The sequence below is a fragment of the Moschus berezovskii genome, chromosome 26 (assembly GCF_049115385.1).
Source record: "Moschus berezovskii isolate FMDL1 chromosome 26, NW_MosBer_1.0, whole genome shotgun sequence".
Classification (NCBI taxonomy): Eukaryota; Metazoa; Chordata; class Mammalia; order Artiodactyla; family Moschidae; genus Moschus; species Moschus berezovskii.
The window spans coordinates 25,668,313-25,690,368 of record NC_142485.1 but is presented as its reverse complement, the minus strand read 5'-3'; the positions used below and the strand labels follow the sequence as shown (position 1 = coordinate 25,690,368).

The window sequence follows — 22,056 nt, the reverse complement described above, 5'->3', positions numbered from 1 at the left end:
AATAAAAATAAATGGGACCTAATGTAAAAGATTTTGCACAGCAAAGGAAACCATAAAAAGACAACCTTCAGAATGGGAGGAAATATTTGCAAATGAAGCAGGGATTAATCTCCAAAATATACAAACAGCTCATGCCACTCAATATAAAAAAATAAATAACCCACTCAAAAAAATGTGTAGAAGAAGTGAACAGACATTTCTTCAGAGAGCTCATAGAGATGGCCAAGAAACACACAAAAAGATACTCAACATCACTAATTATTAGAGAAATGCAAATCAAAACTACAATGAAGATCATCCCACACAGGTCAGAATTGTCATCATCAAAAAATCCACAAAGAGATGAAAGGGAAGACTCTACAACCAAGAATACCCAGCAAGACTCTCATTCAGATCTGATGGAGAAATCAAAAGCTTTCCAGACAAGCAAAAGTAAAGAGAATTCACCACCACCAAATCAGCTTTACAACAAGTGCTAAAGGAACTTCTCTAGGCAGGAAACATAAGAAGGAAAAGACCTACACAAAATAAACCCAAAACCTTTAAGAAAATGGTAATAGGATCATGAAAGTGAAAGTCATTCAGTCATGTCCAAAACTTTGTGACCCCATGGAGGAGCCCACCTTTACTGACTGAGCCACCAGGGAAGCCACTAATAGGACCATACATATCAATAATTACTTTAACTGTAAATGAATTAAATGTACCAGCTGAACAAAAGACAGACTGGCTGAGCAGATGAGACTATGTGCATGGATGCACTTCCACTTACCGTGTCATTCTACTTAACCCCAGAATTCTATGTAATTATTTTATATTGTTGGTTTAATCCTTTCCATTATTGCTTGCAAATGTAATTATCTTTTATTTTTTGTCTAGCTATTGACTGTGAAAACTGATAAACATCTTTTACTATTATGATTATGTAACTATTATTCACTTAATCCCATCATATCATGATTGGTCAACAGAAAATGATAGAATTCTGTATCACTAAAACTACCATTTAATAGAAAAAAGACCAATTAATGGTAAAATATAGTAAAATAATTAGAAAAAGTCGGTCAGGATATAAAGGCCCAGCTGCTTAATTAATGGGCCTGGAAGGAAGATGGACAGATGTACTGAGGTCAAGGCAGAGCGGGAGAAGACGACAATTGATGTAGTTTCAGGGCAACTCCAACCTCTCAGGCATGATCTAATGGTGATGGATGTCTCCCCTTGCATCTTTAGAGAAAGCAAGAGTAGGATTTCTCTGACAGATGACAAGCTGACAGCAAAAAGAAGGGAGCTGGACACCAGAGTGCGAACAGGGTAGCAAAACTCTGCAAGAGTCAGCCTTGTTGTTTCCTTTCTGCAGGACTTGAGAACTTTCCCGGGACATTTGCTGGCTCACATAATTCCCCCCTATGCCATGACCAGAGCATAAAAAAAGAATCAAATACAAAGAAGGATGTACACCATAAAAAAAAATCCACAAACAATAAATGCTGGAAAGGATGTGGAGATAAAGGAAGCCTCCTATACTGTTGGTGGGAAAGCAAATTGATACAGCCACTATGGAGAACAGTAAAGAGATTCCTTAAAAAACTAAAAACAGAGCTACCACATGACACAACAACTACACTCCTGGGCATATGCCTGGAAAAACACAGTTCGAAAAGATGCATGCACCTCAATGTTTATTGCAGCACTATTTCCAATAACCAGGACATGGAAGCAACCTAAGTGTCCATACGAATGGATAAATAAAACATGGTACATATACACAATGGAAGATTACTGAGGCATCAAAAGGAACAAAAATGTGCCATTTGCAGAGATGTGGATGGAGTTACAGACTACCACACAATGTGACGTAAGTCAGAAAAAGACAGGCTAATATCATGTATTAACACATATATGTGGAACCTAGAAAAATGGTACAGATGATCTTATGTACAGAGATAGAGACAAACTGTAGAGACAGAGGGGTGGGATAACACTGTGATGACGGGATAACACTGTGATGACCTCAATGGGAAGGAAATCCAAAAAAGAGGGGCTATATGTATGTGGAGAGCTGATTCACTTTGATGTACAGAAGAAAATAACAACATTGTAAAGCCACAGGATGGGAAAAGGTCAGTTTGCATTCCAATCCCAAAGAAAGGCAATGCCAAAGAATGCTCAAACTCCCTACAAATGTGCTCATTTCACATACTAGCAAGGTACTGCGCAAAATCCTTCAAGCTAGACTTCAACAATATGTGAACTGAGAATTTCAAGACATACAAGCTGGATTTAGAAAAGGCAGAGGAACCAGAGATCAAATTGCCAACATCCATTAGATCATGGAAAAAGCAAGGTAATTCCAGAGAAACATCTCCTGCTTCATTGACTATGCTAAAGCCTTTGACTGTGTGGATCACAAAAAACTGTGGAAAATCTTAAAGATATGGAATACCAGACCACTTTACCTGCCTCCTGAGAAACCTGTATGCAGTCAGTAAGCAACAGTTAGAACCAGACATGGAACAATGGACTGGTTACAAATTTGGAAAGGAGTACATCAAGGCTGTATATCTTCACCTTGCTCATTTAACTTCTATGCAGAGTACATATGCAAAATGCTGAGCTGGATGAATCACAGGGGGAATCAAGACTGTGGGGAGAAATATCCACAGCCTCAGATATGCAGGTGGTATCACTCTAATGGCAGAAAGCAAAGAGGAACTGAAGAGCCTCTTGATGAGGATGAAAGAGGAGAGTGAAAAGGCTGACTTAAAACTCAGTATTTAAAAACCTAAGATTATGGCATCTGGTCCCATCACTTCATGGCAAATAAATGGGGAAAAAGTGGAAGCAATGGCTGATTTTATTTTCTTGGGCTCCAAAATCACTGCAGACAGTGACTGCAGCCACAAAATTAAAAGACATTTGGTCCTTGGAAGAAAACCTATGATGAACCTAGACATTGTACTAAAAAGCAGAGGTATCACTTTGCCAACAAAGGTCCTATAGTCAAAGCTATGGTTTTTTCAGTAGTCATGTATAGACGTGAGAGTTGGATCATAAGGCTGAATGCCGAAGAACTGATGCTTTCAAACTGTGGTGCTGCAGAAGACTCTTGAGAGTCCCTTGGACAGCAAGGAAGTCAAATCAGTCATCCTAAAAGAATCATCTCTTAATATTCACCGGAAAAATGGATACTGAAGCTGAAGCTCTAATCCTTTGGCCACCTGATGTGAAGAGCTGACTCATTTGAAAAGACCATGATGATGGGAAAGATCGAGGGCAGGAGAAGAAGGGGAGGACAGAGAATGAGATGGTTGGATGGCATCACCCACTCAATGGACATGAGTTTGAGTCAGCTCCAGGAGTTGATGATGGACAGGGAGGCCTGGCGTGCTGCAGTCCATGAGGTCACAAAGAGTCGGACACGACTGAGCAACTGAACTGAACTGAATTGAATAATTAGTGATGTTGAGCATCTTTCATGTGTTTGTTGGCCATCTGTATGTTTTCTTTGGAGAAATGTCTATTTGACTCTTCTGCCTATGTTTTGATTGGGTTCATTTGATATTGAACTGCATGAGCTGTTTGTGTATTTTGGAGATTAATCCCTTATTAGTTGCTTCATTTGCAGGTGTTTTCTCCCATTTCTTTCAGGATTTATTATAGCGTGTGTGGGTATTTATTCATGTGCAAGTTCTGCAAGGTACTGTTAATAATTCTGTTCTGGGTAGTGGTAGTGAAAGGTTAGGATGGTCTGATTTTAAATTACGTGTATCAAATTACTTTGCCTTTTTAAAATGTTAACCTTTCAATTTATTCACATTGTAGTGTAGCTTTTCAATGTGTTTTTCCTAAAGTTTTTATGTTCTGGTGATTTGTGTTCCATATAATCTTTTATTTTTCTTACTGTATTTTTGGAGTAATGAGCCTAAATTGGCTCCAATCATGTACAAGCTTAAAGTCTGTTTCTTCTTTCTGGTCTCTAACCTTCCCTGTTCCTTCTGAGGTGTTCCTAGAGGTGACCTGCCTTAGACACCTCAGCCAATCAGAGCCTCTTCTCCTTGAGGCCCCTGCACTGATTGGTCACCACGTGTAAGGGTGCTCTTCACCTGGCTCTGCCTAAGGACTTCTCCTACTGCTTAATAGACAGTTGGCCTTTTGCTGCCAGAGACCATTTCCTCTCCTTCCCTTTTACCCTTCACTTCTGCACTGTTATGGCTGAGAATCTGGTCCCGAGAGAACTGAGCACTGAGAGCCCTGTGTTGTGCTTTCCGAGTCACCACAGCCGTGTGTGAATGTTATGGATGTAGGCCAGTTAGCAGGCTGAGTGTCATCTTCCCTTTGCTTTTTCCATCTCTTGTCAGTCACTGTTTCAACCACCTGTGAGAAGTTAGAAAAAGCCAGGAATGAGCTGCAAATAACTTATGAAGGATTTGTCCAGAAGCTAAACCAGCAGCACCAGACTGATCTAACAGAGCTAGAGAATCGGCTTAAAGAATTTTACACCGGGGAATGTGAAAAGCTTCAGAACATCTACATAGAAGAAGCAGAGAAATACAAAACTCAACTGCAGGAGCAGGTCTGTACTTTTAGAATTAGAACCTGAGCATGTGCTTGGCCATTACTGTTAACTTGACTCCTGTTGTCTGACGAGGGTCTTCCTTTGATGACCTTCTTTGGATGTCCCTTGATGAATTTCTTTATAATTTAAATAAATGAAACAATTTAAGCAAATTTTTTATGATCAAAGCAGTTTATATATGTCGAGTGAAAGACCAAAATAAAGATAAAATTTAAACACTCCTTTAAAATTTTTAATTGAAGTATAGCTGTGTAAGATTATATAAGTTACAGGATTACAGTATAGTGACTCACAATTTTTAAAGGTTATACTCCAGTTATAGTTATTATAAAACACTGGCTCTACAGAAAGAGTCACACAAGGAAAGGACAAACTTCCAGTTACCCAGAAGGGGAAGGAGGCCTGGATGAACTGGAAGATTGGGATTCACAATATTTAAACATCATAACTGTATAAAATATATAAGTATTGACTATCATAAAATAGTGATTGTATTCCCCATGTTGTATAACATATCCTTATGGCTTATTTTATACCTAATAGTTTGCATCTCTTATTCCCCTAGTCCTATATTACTTCTCCCCCTTCCCTCTGCCCACTGATAACCACTAGTTTGTTTTTCGTATCTGTCAGTCTGCTTTTTTGTTAAAGTCACTAGTTTACTACAATTTTTGGATTCCACATATCAGTGATATTATAGTCTTTTTCTTTGATTTATTTCACTTAGCATAATACCTTCCAAAGCGATCCAGGTTGCTGCAAATGAAAATTTTCATTCTTTTTTTAATGCTTCAGTGGTATTCCATTGTGTCTGTGCATATATATACTTCAGCAGAGGCCTAATGACAATGTCTATCAGTTTAAAGTGTGACATGGATGAACACGGAAAAGCACACGTGGTGAACTCCTTCATAGTAGGTTTGCTTTTTAACTCAGTCCAGACCACCTTAAGTTGGAAGCCTCAGCATTCAAAAATCGAACATCATGGCATCTGGTCCCCTCACTTCATGGCAAACAGAAGGGGGAAAAGTGGAAGCCATGATAGATTTTATTTTCTTGGGCTCCAAAATCACTGCAGACAGTGACTGCAGCCAAGAAATTAAGACACTTGCTCCTAGGAGGAAAAGCTATGATGAACCTAGACAGCCTATTTAAAAACAGAGATATCACTTTGCTGACAAAGATCTGTATAGTCATGGCTATGGTTTTTCTAGTAGTCATGTACAGAGGTAAGCATCACCAACTCGATGGACATGAGTTTGAGTGAACTCCGGGAGTTGGTGATGGACAGGGAGGCCTGGCGTGCTGTGATTCATGGGGTCACGAAGAGTTGGACACGACTGAGCGACTGAAACAGATAAGATTTGGGCAATAAAGAAGGCTGAGCACGAAAGAATCAATATTTTTGAATTATGGTGCTGGAGAAGACTCTTGAGAGTTTCTTGGACAGCAAAGAGATCAAACCAGTCAATCCTAAAGGAATCAATCCTGAATATTCTTTGGAAGGATTGATGCTGAAGCTCCAATACTTTGGCCACAAAGAGCCGACTCATAGGAAAACACTCTGATCCTGGGAAAGACTGAGGGCAAAAGGAGAAGGAAGGTACAGAGAGTGAAATGGTTGGATGGCATCATTGGCTCAATGGACGTGAGTTTGAGAAAACTTTGGGAGATGGTGAAGGACAGGGAAGGCTGGCGTGCTGCAGTCCATGGGGTCACAAAGAGTCGGACATGACTTAGTGACTGACCAACAACAACAGAAGCAACTATAAAGCTTAATTTAAAAAATAATTAGGTTAAAAAAAAGGTGCCGCAACAAATTACATGCCCCCGAAAATGTATATAGTTAAACAAAATTTACATTAATTGGAGCAGCTCTGAATATCCCAGCACATAGGCACACCCCAGATCTTTTTATTCTGAACCAGGACTTTCAGGGGCTTCCCTGGTAGTTCTGATAGTAAAGAATCTGCCTGCAATATGGGAGACCTGGGTTCGATCCCTGGGATGGGAAGATCCCCTGGAGGAGAGCATGACAACCAACTCCAGTATTTTTACCTGGAAAATTCCATGGACAGAGGAACCTGGCAGGCTACATGGGGTTACAAAGAGTCTGACATTGACTGAGCGACTAAGCACAGGCCTTTCAGACTTGACACACGGTGAACTCTGATGGACCACGCCAGGTTTCAAAGAGTGTCCAAAAGTTAGGACTGTATGTGTACGTGTGTATATGTGTGTGTGTGTCTTCCAATGGGCTCCCCTGGCTTTACATATACAGACCCTGTTTGGGAGAATGCTGGAAGCTATGTGTATGTAGCCACCCACCCCAGTCTCTTCTGGAGGGGACCGTGTCACGGGATGACACAGAGGAGGAGGCTGACAGGGCCAAAGTCAGGGCCAATGTGCATCTCACCTGGGGCAGTGACCAGGTGACAAACGTGGGGTCCTCCACGCTCCTGTCCTTCCCCCAGATTCTAGAAGACAGGCGTGAGAGGTGAGCCCTGGGTTCCAAGATTATCAGTTCATTGGTCATAAATACTCAAGGAGTGTATATCAAGTGGGAGACTTGGGAGTGGAGAGGCAGGGACACAGTGATGTCTGAAGAGTTCCCTGCTGTCAAGCTCCCCTGTGCAAAGTGCCCTGGGGATTCCCAGGAAGGTGAGCAGGACAGGCTTCAAGACTGACAGAGTCTTGTGTGTGTGTGCTAAATCACTTCAGTTGTGTCCAGCTCTTTGCAACCCCATGGACTGCAGCCCATCAGGCTCCTCTGTCCATGGGATTCTCCAGGGAAGAATACTGGAGTGGGTTGCCATGCCTCCTCCAGGGGATCTTCCCAACCCAGGATAGAACCCACGTCTCTTACGTCTTCTGCACTGGCAGGCAGGTTCTTTACCACTAGCACCACCTGGGAAGCCCACATGTACCAAACAGAGGGTGTGTATTCCCCGGGGAGGTGATCCCCGAAAGGAGACAAAGGGCAAGTTGGGTGCATAACAAAGAGAGTTGGGCTGGAACACAGGTGGACAGAGGACTGCAGTGACAGGCGGCAGTCACACAAGGCGTGCAATCGTGGACTCTGGAGCCACACTGATAGCAGTCGAATCCCACCTCCACCATGACCTTCGGATGCCTTAGCTCAAGCTTACGCCTTCCAATCTGGCTACATCCACCTTTTCAGACTCTGAGTAACAAGAACAACCATACCTCATGCTTACAGAGGGCTGGGCATCATACTAAGCTCTTCAAGTAAGTTCAAGACTTGGAGCAGAATGTTTCAAATGGATAACCAACAGGGACCTACTGTACAGCATATGGAACCCAACTCAGTATTCCGTGGCAGCTGGGATGGGAGGGGAATTTGGGGGAGAATGGATACATGTATATGAATGACTAAGTCCCTTCACAGTTCATCGGAAACTATCACAACATTGTTAATTGGCTATACCCCAATATAAAATGTTTTTGGTGTTTAAAATAATAATAATAAAAATCTTTTTTAAAAATAAAATGCAGAAAACCATATATAATTTGATCTCATTTTTATAAAACAATTATACATATAAAAAAAAAGACTTAGAACCTGGCACAGAGTCAGCGCTCATCACATCTTCAACACTGTTATTATGTTGGGTTGGTTTCACAAGCACATTGAGAAGGAGGCCCCAATTTTTCCCTTTACCAGAGGAAAACACTGAAACTTACAAGAGTACTTGATTCAAAGTCTCCCAACTCTAAGCGACAGAGTTTCTAATCCAGTGTCATTATAGACTTAGGTCACTGATTTGTGTGTGTGTGCGTACCATTTTTAAAGTCTTTATTGAATTTCTTACAGTATTGCTTCTGTTTTATGCTTTTTTTTTTGGCTCCAGACATGTGGGAACTTAACTCTCTGACCAAGAATGGAACCCTCACCCCCTGTATTAGAAGGCGAAGTCTTAATCACAGGGCCACCAGGGAAGCCCCAGGTCATGAACGTTTATAAATGAAAAGGGCACAGATTTCCATCCTACCAAAGTGAATGAATGGAAGGAATTTTGACTGAGAAATGATGCCCCTAATGAGCCTGTAAATCTTGTTAAAATGGTCAGACACCCACACTCCACTCCCCTCCTCCCCAAAAAAAACCCCAAACTCAGAAGATTTGATTAAATTATCTCATTATTATTCATAATACTTCATTTTCTATTCAAATGTACAACTAGCCATTCAGCAAGTGACTGAAGGAATCAAAGGTAACAAAGCAACCAATCATTACAATTACAACTGAGAGCACCCAAGGTACACATTGCTCTTTCTCAATCCCATAAGATGGTGATGATGAAACTACTACTCATAATTAAGATCTAAGTGGTACTTAACATGTGGCAAGTACTGTTTTAAGCCCTTTGCACATCTGGACTGATTTCATCCTCATAACAATCCTGAGAGTAGGCACTACTATTATTATTATTTTGGTTAAGATATTTACTTATTTGGCTACATCAGGGCAGCACACAGGATCTTTAGTTGCAGCATGCGAACTCTTAGTTGCAGCACGTGGGGTCTAGTTCCCTGACCAAGGATCGAACCCAGGCCCCCTAGATTAGGAACATGGAGTCCCAGCCACTGGACCCCCAGGGAAGTCTCAAGGTGCTATTATTATACCCATAACTGAGCAAACTGAGGTTAGGCAACTTTTCCAAGTCAGTGTTGGAGCTGCAGGAGAAGTAGTTGAAGGTCAGTTTAAATAATTTTCCCAGGGCCACCTAGCTGTATGATCCCAGACATTCTGCCTTGCAGACTCTGTAATGATTTCATTGCATAAAACAGAAAGGTAAGGGAAGAAGGTGAAAACGTCTCATCTAATATCCTTGCTATGCAACATGCATTTCATGTTCATGAATTATTTAGCTTTACCACATACAAAGAACAGTGCAAGCCATCAAGGGAGATAAAGATTAGTGAGTATTTGCTTCAAGTACTTCAAGTGTGTGCACAGGCCTGTGTTTACTCTAAGACTCCTTTTAAGAAGGTGTCAGGAAAGAATTGCTCCACCATATGCTGGGAATGGAGCCATATCGACAGAGGACAAATCCTGTGAAAGATATATCAAAGCTCAACAGTTTGTGACTTTAAAAAGATGAAAATAAATATGGATGAGAAACAAGTACAGAGCCAAATATGCAAACTGAGGAACTTCAAAGTGACTCTCGTTCCAATATCAGAAATTAAGCAATCTTCTGTCTCTCTTTCTCCATGTTTGAATACTATTCAAGCATCTATCCAAGCCATGAAATTAAAAGACGCTTGCTCCTTGGAAGAAAAGTTATGACCAACTATTTAACATGACAGCATATTAAAAAGCAGAGACATTACTTTTCCAATAAAGGTCCGTCTAGTCACAGCTATGGTTTTTCCAGTAGTCATGTATGGATGTGAGAGTTGGACTATAAAGAAAGCTGAGGAATGAAGAATTGATGCTTTTGAACTGTGGTGTTGGAAAAGACTCTTGAGAGTTCTTGGACTGCAAGGAGATCCAACCTGTCCATCCTAAACTAAATCAGTCCTGAATATTCATTGGAAGGACTGATGCTGAAGCTGAAACTCCAATACTTTGGCCACCTGATATGAAGAACTGACTCATTGGAAAAGACCCTGATGCTGGGAAAGATTGAAGGCAGGAGCAGAAGGGGACGACAGAGGATGGGATGGTTGGATGGCATCACCAACTCTATGGACATGAGTTTGAGTAGACTCTGGGAGTTGGTGATGGACAGGGAAGCCTGGCATGCTGTAGTCCATGGGGTCGCAAAGAGTCGGACACCACTGAGTGACAGAACTGAACTGAACTGAACAAGGATCTATGCAAAATCCTTCCAATATAACTACAATATTTTGATCCCAAGAGTGGTTTGTGTGAAGGGATGTACAATGTGACTTGGGTCTTTTCTACTACATTGACTTATGTCAGATTTTTCTGTACTATTTATTAGGAAGTCAGAGACTTCTCTAAACCTCTGCAGTGGGGTGGAGTGGGTTTGGGGGGGCGCAGTTTCAATCCCTGCTTAGGGAACCATGATCCAGAATGCTGCATGGCATAGCCAAAGAATAAATAAAATTTTAAAATATACTTTTAAAACAAATAATTAAGAAGAAGTCATAGTCAGCATTTTCCAACTCTTTCACAGGAGCACACATATGTGACATCCCTCCAGCCCTGCCAGCCTCTCTCTTTCTCCAGTGTCCTATCCTGGACACTGACTCCACTCTGACCGCTGTACTGGAATGTTCCCTCTCTCTTCTCATCCCCACCTCTCCCAGTCTGCTAGTGGCGTCTCAGTTCTTTTGGTCTCACTTGCCAAGCCATCTAGCTTCTTTACAAAGGAAAAGCTCCCCTCCTGCCCGCAGAAAACAAAGCACAGATAACCCCTTTTACCAGAAGCCCAAACAAGGCCTGACATGCCTGAGATGGACCACACAGAAAACCCCATCAGACCGCCTAGAATAACGTGCATAGTTCAGTCGCTCAGTCGTGTCCGACTCTTTGTGACCCCATGAATCACAGCACGCCAGGCCTCCCTATCCATCACCAACTCCCGGAGTTCACTCAAACTCATGTCCATCGAGTCGGTGATGCCATCCAGCCATCTCGTGCATAGCCACATGCTTAAAAGGTAACGCGGGGCTTCCCTGGTGGCTCAGTGGTAAAGAATCCACCTGCCAATGCAGGAGACGCAGGTTCAGTCCCTGGCCCAGGAAGACCTCACATGCCATGGAGCAGCCAAGCCCGTGTGCCACAATTGTTGAGCCTGTGCATTAGAGCCCATACCCAACAACAAGAGAAGCCACCGCAATGCAAACCAGTGCACCACAGAGCCAAAAATGAATAAATAAAATTATATATATATGGCAACACAATATAAAACTTATCTCCAGACTTTTAAAGTACAAACCCCAACCCATGCCTGAGTACACTTTTAGAAAGGATCCATTCTGCAGTTTTTTTAAGTAGTTTAACTCATCTTCTTTTTCTCGGTTTTTCTCATGACAAAATAATAAATGCTCATTTAATTTAGAAAGTTAGAAGCCCTGTGGATCAATGAAAAAAAAAAAAAAAGGAAGAGGTCATTGAAAATCCCAAGATATACTGTCAACTCTGTACTGGGGAGTCTTCCAGTTGTATAAATCAATCCTTCTAGAAGAGTGTTTCAGATACTCTATTAAAAACCATCAAAAGTACTTTCCTGGGACTTCCCTGGTGGTCCAGCGGCTAAGACTCTAAACACCCAAGGCAGGGGACCTGGGGTTCAATCCCTGGTCAGGAAAGTAGATCCCACATGCCACAACTAAGATTCGGCGTAGAAAATAAACAAACTTAAAAAGTACTTTGCCAAGGACCGCCCAACTTTATAGCATGAGCAGCTCCCAGTGTGCACAGAAGCGAATGCCACCATCTTGGAACCCACGGCGCCTTCTCCCAACCCCTCCATCAGGGACCATCCTCTCCACCCACCCCGTCTTCACCACCCCAGGCACATCAGCTTGTTTCCACCCCAGCCCTCCAGCCACCTCTTTGCCTGTGAAAGCGTCTCTTCTTTTTCCGACTGACCTAAACCGGGTTATTCTTTCCTGCTCTATTCTTAGGAAGACCTTTCATGGTTGGTGGTATTTGTAAACGGGCGGTTAAGAACATGCACGCAGTCAGATTTTCTTGGTTCAATTCTGCCTCTGCCACTAACTGACTCTGTGACCATGATAAGTGACTTAATTTTACGTGCTCGGTTTCCTCATCTGAGACAGGGAGGTAATAACAGTTCTTACCTCCTAGGTAAGAATTTAATTATGAGAATTAAGTTAGTTAATAAATGTACATGGTCCTGCAAGGATGCTGGCACAGAATAAGTGCTCAACACATGTTAGGGGTTATTGGGGTGCCCTAGTACACCCATGGATGGAGGAGCCTGGTGGGCTGCAGTCCATGGGGTCGCTAAGAATCGGACACGACTGAGCGACTTCACTTTCACTTTTCACTTTCATGCATTGGAGAAGGAAATGGCATCCTACTCCAGTGTTCTTGCCTGGAGAATCCCAGGGATGGCGGAGCCTGGTGGGCTGCTGTCTATGGGGTCGCACAGAGTCGGACACGACTGAAGCGACTTAGCAGCAGCAGCAGCAGTACACCCTGATCTAAACTTCCTCTCACGCTCAGCACCTGATGCCTTTATCACTATATGTGTGTATATGTAGACACATGGTGGGCTTCCCCTGTGGCTCAGTGGTAAGGAATCCACCTGCAATGCAGGAGCCACAGGTTCGATCCCAGGGTCAGGTAGATCCCCTGGAGAAGGAAATGGCAACTGACTGCAGTATTCTTCCCTGAAAAATCTCCTGGACGGAGGAAGCTGGCAGGATATAGTCCATGGGGTTTTCATAGAAGAGTTGGACACAACCAAGCAACTGAGCACGCATGCGTGTAGATACACACACACATATGTGCTACTTTGTAGTATGTGACCTTTTCAACTTCCCATTTCTCTAGTGAAATGATCCCTTCCGAGGCAGGAGGCAGGAACATGTCTCACGCTTGTCTGCGTCACCCACCACCTTCTACATGGAATTATGTGAGGCAGGCTGCAGTTACAGGTGACGGTGCAGAATAGAATTCATCCAGTGAAACTGAGCTGAGTAACTTGCCTGAGGGTTCTAACTCCTTGGCCTCCATGTCATACAACGTGAATTAAGTACAAGTTCCAAGGGTCATTTTGGAACCAGCAGGGACTTTAGAGATCCGCTGGGTGGATGGAATGGAAACCCTGGGAAGTCCTGGAAAAGCATCCACCATACTTTCCACTGCGCCCTGAAAGGAAGCATGTGTCTATTGCTTCGAATACATAACCAAATCCTGAGCAAGGGAGTGACTCAAAGCACAGTGTGGGGGATGGCAAGAGAGAATGTAGCCAATGTGCACTCGCCATATAGAGAAACAGAAATAGCAAGTGAATCGCTGCTGTCGTGTAATTTTGATAAGGTCATCTTTTAAACGTGGCCACCGTATGATTCTGATGTGTAGGGGTTATTTATGTTAATAGCTCCCATGATTCCATCTCTGGCCATTCTAACTTCACTGTGGAGAATAAGCTCATCGGCACTTCTTTGGGGTAGGGGTGGGGGGCCCAGGGTAAAACCATCTCCCAGCCCTGCTGAGCTGAATGCTCAGGGCCACGTCTTCAGGGAAGAACAGGCAGGGGGAGGAGGAGTGATGGAAGACAATGGAGCAAGCCTCCACCAGCCCGTTCAGGAAAACAAGCTGTGGCTTACTAATGGGATGGCACTCAGCCACAATGAGTGTGTTGTGGCCAAGTCATAATAGTGAATGCAGAGGCCCCATTCGTACCTGGCACTGTGGACTCATGGCCCAGAGAGGTACACCCAATCTCCCACGCTGTCAGCATGTTCAAGGCGCCCACTCATGCTAGGGCCACTTGGGTGGCTTATCTTCTGAGCAAACATCAGAAACTTAAGAAAGAGACGGGTTTTGGGGGGTGCAGAGACTAGAGGGGTGTTGGGAACTAATCTATTTTCACTAAAAGCTTTGCAAATTTGAGAAAGCCCCTTAGCCTCTGGGAGGGGGGGGCGATCATCTAAGCTAATCCCTCATAAAATGGAGGGTCCACGTCAAATCAGTGGTCCCCAAGCTGGCCGTATGGCACAGTCCCTCCGGGAGGTCTCTACTCTGCTCCTGGCTCTTCTTTCAGCATCTCCCCACCTTATGGCCAAGGCCTGGCCTGTAGTCAGGTAACTGATCATGCAGTGACTCAGCCTGCCTCTCCAGCCTGTGCTGCCAGCTGCCTTCTCCCCACCGTGGGCAACCCCTCCTCTCCAACGCTCACAGCTGACCACAAGCTGTAACTGTATGTGGTGTGCATGTCTTCATTCCGCTAGATCATAAGCCGCTGGTGGGCAGGGCCACATCTGGTTTTCCTTCACACCCACCTTTCTGACACGGTGGACAGTCTTCCTGTATAAATTAGGCCGACAATAATTTCACCTGTCAATCCCAGGCTTCCTGCAGTTCCCCCTTCTGCTTTCGGATGCACAGTTCCTGCCCTCTGCCTCTCCCTCCACGATGCCCCCCCCCCAGCTGATGCCGCATCACAAGCCAGCCCGTGAGCCACCTCCCTAAACAGAATGCACGAGAGCATGTTCTCTGTATCAGCTTTGGTTGGCACCCAGGATTCAACATCCCTGCCTCGTCCTGGTGACAAAGGTAAGTTCCTAAGGAGGAGCAGGGTTGTTACAGGGAAGAGGGGGCTCGCCCAGGGTGATCTCCCTTCGGGGCAGGTGGGGCCCCAGGTGGAACCTGAGTGCTAAGCAGTGGGTGGGGTTGCGAGCAGGGCTTCAGGCTGTAAACAGCACGTGCTCTGAAAGGCAGAATCTGGGGCAAAGTCTGAACAGAGAATCTGATCGGTAACCAAACAAAGGGACCTGTCAGGATCCTGAGGCCCCAGGGCAGAGTGAACAGGTTGGAAATGTTGGGTAGGAGTCCACACCCCATGTTCAGGGCAGATTCCCAAGGGCAGTGACCTCGCACCTGCCCAGGTAGGTGGTTATCACTGTCAAGAGAGCCAAGCCCAGAAACTGGAGGCAAAACTCTGACATCATAGTTTTGCTTCCCTCCCCACCCCATTAGAATGTGCCGTTCTCTACAGCTACATATTAGGGGACATCAAGTTTCCCATTTTGTATCTTACACTTTAATCCTCTTTTCTTGCTCCCTCCTCTGACACACCTTCCAAAATGGTTTTATTTACATTTCGCCTATTTAAATACTTGGTGGAAATGAGCATGCTACAGCAACACTCATTTTCATTTTTGCACATTAAACCTCAGACCTCAGTCCCATCTGTACGCATTTTTTAAGGCAGAGTTTCACTCGTAAAATACATGCAATCCCTTCATGTTATACTGTAAACAATGTTCCTTTTTGCAAGTTTCCAGAATTACCATGTATGGATGTGAGAGTGGGACTATAAAGAAAGCTGAGCACTAAAGAATTAATGCTTTGGAACTGTGATGTTGGAGAAGACTCTTGAGAGTCCCTTGGACTGCAAGGAGATCCAACCAGTCCATCCTAAAGGAAATCAGTCCTGGGTGTTCATTGGAAGGACTGATGTTGAAGCTGAAACTCCAATACTTCGGCCACTTGAGGCGAAGAACTGACTCATTTGACAAGACCCTGATGCTGGGAAAGACTGAAGGCGGAAGGAGAAGGGGACGACAGAGGATGAGGTGGTTGCATGGCATCACTGACTCAATGCACATGAATTTGAGTAAACTCCGGGAGTTGGTGATGGACAGGGAGGACTGGCGTGCTGCAGTCCATGGGGTCACAAAGAGTTGGACATGACTGAGTGACTGAACTGAAGAATTACCATCAAATATAGTTTATGGCATTCCTGCAGTGTTTTTGGTTTGATGCATTGATGTTTTCATCATCTTACTCTATTTTAATGTTGTGCAGCATATCTGGGAAAATCAAACCTGGTCTTAACCAGAATGCTCAAGAAATGAAATGTTTTAGTGCTCTTAAAATAAGATCGGAGACTTCCCTGGCAATCGAGTGGCTAAGACCCCACACTCCCAATCCAGGGGACACAGGTTCAATCCCTGGTCAGGGAAATTAGATCTTGCATGCCACAAGCCCCGGTCCAAGAAAAAGAAAAAGATTAGGGTAAGATCAGAAAACATTTCCCACCTTCTCAAACTGAATAATGTACTTCAACCCGTTTCTCCACCATGATGACAGGAGGCTGAGGACAGCTGCAGTACCACGAGACAGTGAGTCTGGGCCTGAGTACCAACTCCACGTCATCATGGGTGTCAAGGGTGTATGGGATGGAAACACATGCCTGAAACAATTTTTAAAAACAAGTTTCCTGAAAACCTGGCTGTTTTCTTATGATCTACCTCCTTCGGGTACAGTCTTGGGAATAAAAATAGTTCCTCCTTACTGAGATGGCCCCTGCTTCACTTGTGTGACCTCATTCTATCCTGACAACATCGAGGCTGGTTCTATCAGTGCTCACTTCTTCCCCTCCCCCAACTCATGCCCTGAATGGCACAGGCCGTGTTTTCCTGCAGCCTGAATGCTGTTGGAACAAGGAGTACACCCGGGGAAGTTTCACATCCCGTCACGCCCTCTGATTCGTCTCTGGGGAGATGCTGGCAGGCCTGGCACTGGAGCCTTCAAGTCTGAGAAAAGAGGGCTCTACCTCTAGGGCAGGATAAGTCATTTGTTTTGAACCCAGCGGTTTCCTGGGGGTAGAAATTCATCTGAAGGTAAATATCAGAGCTTGGCTGAAACACAGACTTTCGATCCCTCCACAGCAATCTGGACCCAAAGGGTGCTTCCAGACAAGCACAAAAGCAAAGGGGGGACACCAAGATTTTCACAGAACCTCATAATACCTTGTCTGTTCTCAGAAAATGAAGTGAAACGAGCACTGAAGGAACGTGAGTTTGAATTGAAAAAAGACTCGTGTAAGCGTGTAAAAGAGATAACTGATGGGAATCTGCTGTACAGCACAGGAAACTACTCGGTGGTGACCTGGATTGGGAAGGAAATCCAGAAAAGAGGGGATGTATGTATACATATAGCTGATGCACTTTGCTGTACAGTAGGAACTAACACAGCATTGTAAAGCAACTATATTCCAATCAAAACATTTTTAAGAACGACACCTACATGACAATTTGAATGTATTCACTCCCACGGAACTGCATATGCAAAAATGGTTCAAGTGGCAGATTTTGTGTTTACCAAATATAATGTCAAATTGTTTGGCAAACATAGAAGAATCAAACCAAAATAAACTGAAGGGGAAAAACCAAAGACCTCCTCCTCAGCGCAGGCCCAGAGTAAAAAGACAACATTTATTTACTCAAGCTTGTGCAGATTCTGTCTCGACAGTGGGCTGCTTCTGTTTCTGAACACTTCTTAACATCTTTCTCTTTTGAGATGCCCCCAGACCACTCCTCCAGGCTGCCGGGGGCAGGATTAGACTGGCCTGGAGCCCACAGTCCGCTTCCTCGGCCCACCCTCCCTTTGTGTCATCTGTGGGTGGATAAACCGCTGCTGGCCCGGGCCAAGCCAACACCCAGATGCCTGCCCTTCTCTCCAGAAGCTATTTATTGTTTTCAGAGGAACCAGCCATCAAAGAGATCTCCTGTGCTCCACCCACTCCTCCAAACTTACAGTCCTTGACTGAAAAATGCTAACATCCGACCAGACACCAGAGACATCCTGAAAGATGATGCCGGGACCTGATTTTCCAGACGGCAGCCTCAGCTTGCTTTATGTGTGCCCTAGTCAGCCTGTTTTCACTGCTGTGACCTTGCTCACTGTCTAGCCTAAATCTCCAGCGTCTCCCCGCTCCTACCCGGCATGGATTGGTATCCCAGCCATCCTCTGGGTCACTTATCCTAAGCTGCTTCTTATTTTCTCCCTTGGCTCAGTATTGTGCCAAGAATTCCCCGGCTCTAAACTCAGGGAGTGTGTTTTGACAAGATTGAAGAAATGTTTCCAGAGAAAATGGAAATGCATGGGGTTGATCGTTCAACCAGAGGTTTCATCACACAGTCCAGGACATTCTTCTGTTAGTGTTCTTTACATTATCAACAACATGGAAGCAAAAATCAAATATATATTTAATATATATAGATAAATGCTATGCTGTGCTTAGTTGCTCAGTTGAGTCTGACTCTCTGTGACCCTGTGGACTGGAGCCCACCAGGCTCCTCTGTCCATGGGATTCTCCAGGCAAGAATACTGGAGTGGGGTGCCATGCCCTCCTCCAGGGGATCTTCCCAACCCAGGGATCAAACCCAGGTCTCCTGCATCACAGGCAGATTCTTTACTATCTGAGCCACCAGGGAAGCCCATATATATAACAAATACATGTGAGTTCCAAGGGTATGTCTCTAGACCCCAGTTGGTGGAAAACAGGTACAGGGTGCCTGCAGGGAGGATGGGTCCGCCTGAGCCTGGGAAGCGATGCTGTCTTTTCCTAGGAGGCCATGAGAAGGAAAAGCCCACACCTCAAGCTGTATACCCTTCTGTGCCTTCTAAGTGTGTCTGTTTTACAAAGGCTTTAAGTTAATGGCTCACAACTGCCCTTAGACGTCACTGGAAATTCCTCAGCACGGCTGACAGAGCCCTCTCTGGTCTGACCTCAGCTCACCTGGCAGCTCCTCTCTCTTTGCTCACCTCCTTTCTCCTTCCCTGGCCAGAGTCCCCCCATCCGTACACCCCTGTTCAGTGCTCCTGGGGCTGCACGCTTTCTCAGCTAGAGGAAGTGCCTCGTGCTGCCCCTCATTCTGGAACTTTCTGATATTCCTCTTCTATCCCCTTCGTTAGCCGGTGAACTCTCAGCCTTCACAGCCCCAGTTTTCTCCTCCTGGATCCTGTACTTCTGCAGGCAAGGCATTCACACAGCTGTATGTTAAACTTGCTTTATAAATTTGACATTAGCAGATGCAAACTATTATGTATAGAATGGATAAACAGCAAGGTTTTACTGAATAGTACAAAGGACTATATTCAATATCCTGTGATAAATCATCATGGAAAATATAAGAAAAGGATGTGTGTGTGTGTATATTTGAATCACTTTGCCTTACAGCAGAAATAAATACAACATTGTAAATCAACTATACTTCAATTAAAAAAAGACTGAATGCAAAAAAAGTAAAATTGCTTTTCTAACAGTCAGTCTTCTTAGAAGACTAAAAGTTGTGCGGGTATAGAGGCTGTCTATCTTGCCCACCATCATACATCCAGTGTCTGCCTACCATGGGACCTTAAACACCACAGATGCAAAAAAAATAATCCTTGTTGGAAGGGAGGGACAGAATTAATTAAGAAAGGGAGAGGTGGGAAGATGGATGGAAAGCAGGAGAGCTGGAAAGGGTAAGGACGAGGAATCAGGAAACAGAGCAAAATGGTAGCAACTATTGTCAAAAAATATCTTTGCTGCTTCTGATCTCAAAAGAAGAGCACAGATCTGAGCGGCTGGGATGGACTGAGTCAGAAACTCAAGTCTGAATCGGCTTCAGCACCTGGACATACAGACTGTTCAGCACATTCCTCAAACTCAGAAGGACTCAGAACTGTCAATGAACTTATCCTGGTGTGAGTTTATACTTACAAATGCCCATCCCTTTTCGTTTGTTGGAAAATTTAATTCTTTACTGATTAACATAGAACTTGAAACTGTGAGACCGCTAAATTGCCTGAAAGGATGACAGAACTTGTGTGAAGGCACAAAGAGTACACTTATTTCACCTAATCCCTCATTAGATCATGGCCTCCCATCCCATCATTTCATGGCATATAGATGGGGAAACAATGGAAACAGTGAAAGACTTTATTTTCTTAGGCTCCAAAATCACTGCAGACTGTGACTGCAGCCATAAAATTAAAAGACGCTTGCTCCTTGCAATAAAAGCTATGACAAACCTAGACAGCGTATTAAAAAGCAGAAACACTACTTTGCCAACAATGGTCCATTGAGTCAAAGCTATGGTTTTTCCAGTAGTTATGTATGGATATGAGAGTTGGACCATTAAAGAAGGCTGAGCGCTGAAGAACTGATGCTTTTGAACTGTGGTGCTGGAGAAGGCTCTTGAGAGTCCCTTGGACTGCAAGGGAGATCCAACCATTACATCCTAAAGGAAATCAGTCCTAAATATTCATTGGAAAGACTGATGCTGAAGCTCCAGTCCTTTGGCCACCTGATGCAAAGAGCTGACTCATGGGGAAAGACCTTGATGCTGGGAAAGATTGAAGGCGGGAGGAGAAGGGGACGACAGGATGAGATGGTTCGACTCAATGACATGAGTTTGAGCAAGCTCTGGGAGTCGGTGATGGACAGGGAGGCCTGGCGTGCTGCAGTCCATTGGGTCGCAGAGTCAGGACTGAGCAACTGAACAACAAATCCCTCATTAGAAATGTCTCTTACTGGGAAAGGAAGACAGTTGCAGCACAGCTCAATGCTGCCATCTAGTGGCCATTCACATGACTTGCGTTTGCCAATCTGAAGGAAGCCTCTCAGGAGAGATGCTTAGCTCCATCCTCTGGGATGGTCAAAGTCCACCTTTTAGGAAGAGACATCATTTATGGTCCTCTGACAGAGTTCTCTTCCTAAACAGCCCAGGGTAATGCTTATTTCTTATATCCAAGGAGTTATCCTAAATCAGTGTGACATTTCAACTACACTCAATTCGAAGCTATCCCGGCAACACTCTTTAAAAGTATATCCTTTTCACTTCTGTTTTAAATCTTAACTTTATTAACTTTATTTATCCAAATAGTTTATTTTTTTAAAAAAAAAGAGTAAGGGGGAGAGAGGGAGGGAAAGAAAAGCAGACAACAAATCTATGTTCTCTGAAGCTACAACCTCATTAAGTCAAGAGTGCCCTTCAGTCCAGGTCCCTCCCACCCGGCACACTTGAGCACAGTGGCAACTGTGTGCTGAGAACCAAGATGCCAGGGTTTAGACTCATGCTGCCACCCACCGCCTTGTCCCTGGACCAGCTGTTATCATCTCAGATGGACAGTTTCCTCATCTGTAACAAAGAGAGGTTCAAGCATGATCACCACTGAGGTCCCTTCTGGCTCTAAAGTTCAGTGGACTTGTTCCCAGAGTCACAGGTCTCACGACCACAGGGGCCTGACTTTACACTCACCCTGGGCTCAGCACCCCCGCACCATTCTCCCACTGAAATGCTCTTGGATGAACTACAGGGGAAGCACCAGGGAGTGATCAGTGATCAGACGCCATCTCTGCCGAGCTTACAGCCTAGCGAGGGACATGCAGAGCACACGATCAGGGAAGCAGTAACAGCATTGCTGGTGCAAAGGGCTCTGGGGAGGACGTGTAATGGGGGCCTCATTGACGGTGGGGGCTGAGAGCAAGGAGGGCTCCCTGGGGAAGCGGCCCACTTGGATCTGGAGGACAGTGAGCAGCTAGTCCTGTGTGTGAAGTACGTGCAGGAGGATCCAAGTGGGCCAAGGGCTCGGGCACATGATCAGAAATAGTCCATGGAGCCTGGTGTGTGGGCAACAAGAGAGTGAAGAGAGAGGGGAGGGACGCAGAACGGACTGCAGGGGCCAGAGTAGGCACAGGCCCATGGGTGTGTTAGCAGCTTCAACTCGAGTCCAAGAGCAACGCAACTGCCCTCCTGAAGGGCTTGAAGCAGGAAGGCAACGTGGCCAGATGTGCTTCTGTAGAAGACCTGCTCAGGGTCAAGACTGGGGACACAGAGGTCAGTTGTGTGATGACTCCTCTAAGTGAGAGACTTCGGGGCCCTGCCGCTGGGGTGGGAGGAAGTGGGGGAGATTCCAAAGAAAAAGAAACAGGAGCATCCTTAGTGCACGGGAGTTGACTGGATGTGGAAGTACGAGGGAGGAGCCCAAGGTCATTCCCAGGCCCCCG

The 22,056-nt window shown here is 44.7% G+C and overlaps 1 protein-coding gene and 1 long non-coding RNA gene across 2 annotated transcripts in view; one reads left to right on the top strand and one right to left on the bottom strand.

Annotated features, from left to right (window-relative positions):
• The window catches only part of PDGFRL (platelet derived growth factor receptor like), an 82,431-nt gene that overhangs the window by 26,250 nt on the left and 34,125 nt on the right, over window positions 1–22,056 (bottom strand). The gene's annotated exons all lie outside the window — the stretch shown is intronic.
• Window positions 4,117–15,678, top strand: LOC148773758 (uncharacterized). The gene is made up of 3 exons (XR_016036498.1): window positions 4,117–4,576; window positions 14,623–14,828; window positions 15,553–15,678. It is a non-coding gene; the product is annotated as an uncharacterized LOC148773758 (long non-coding RNA).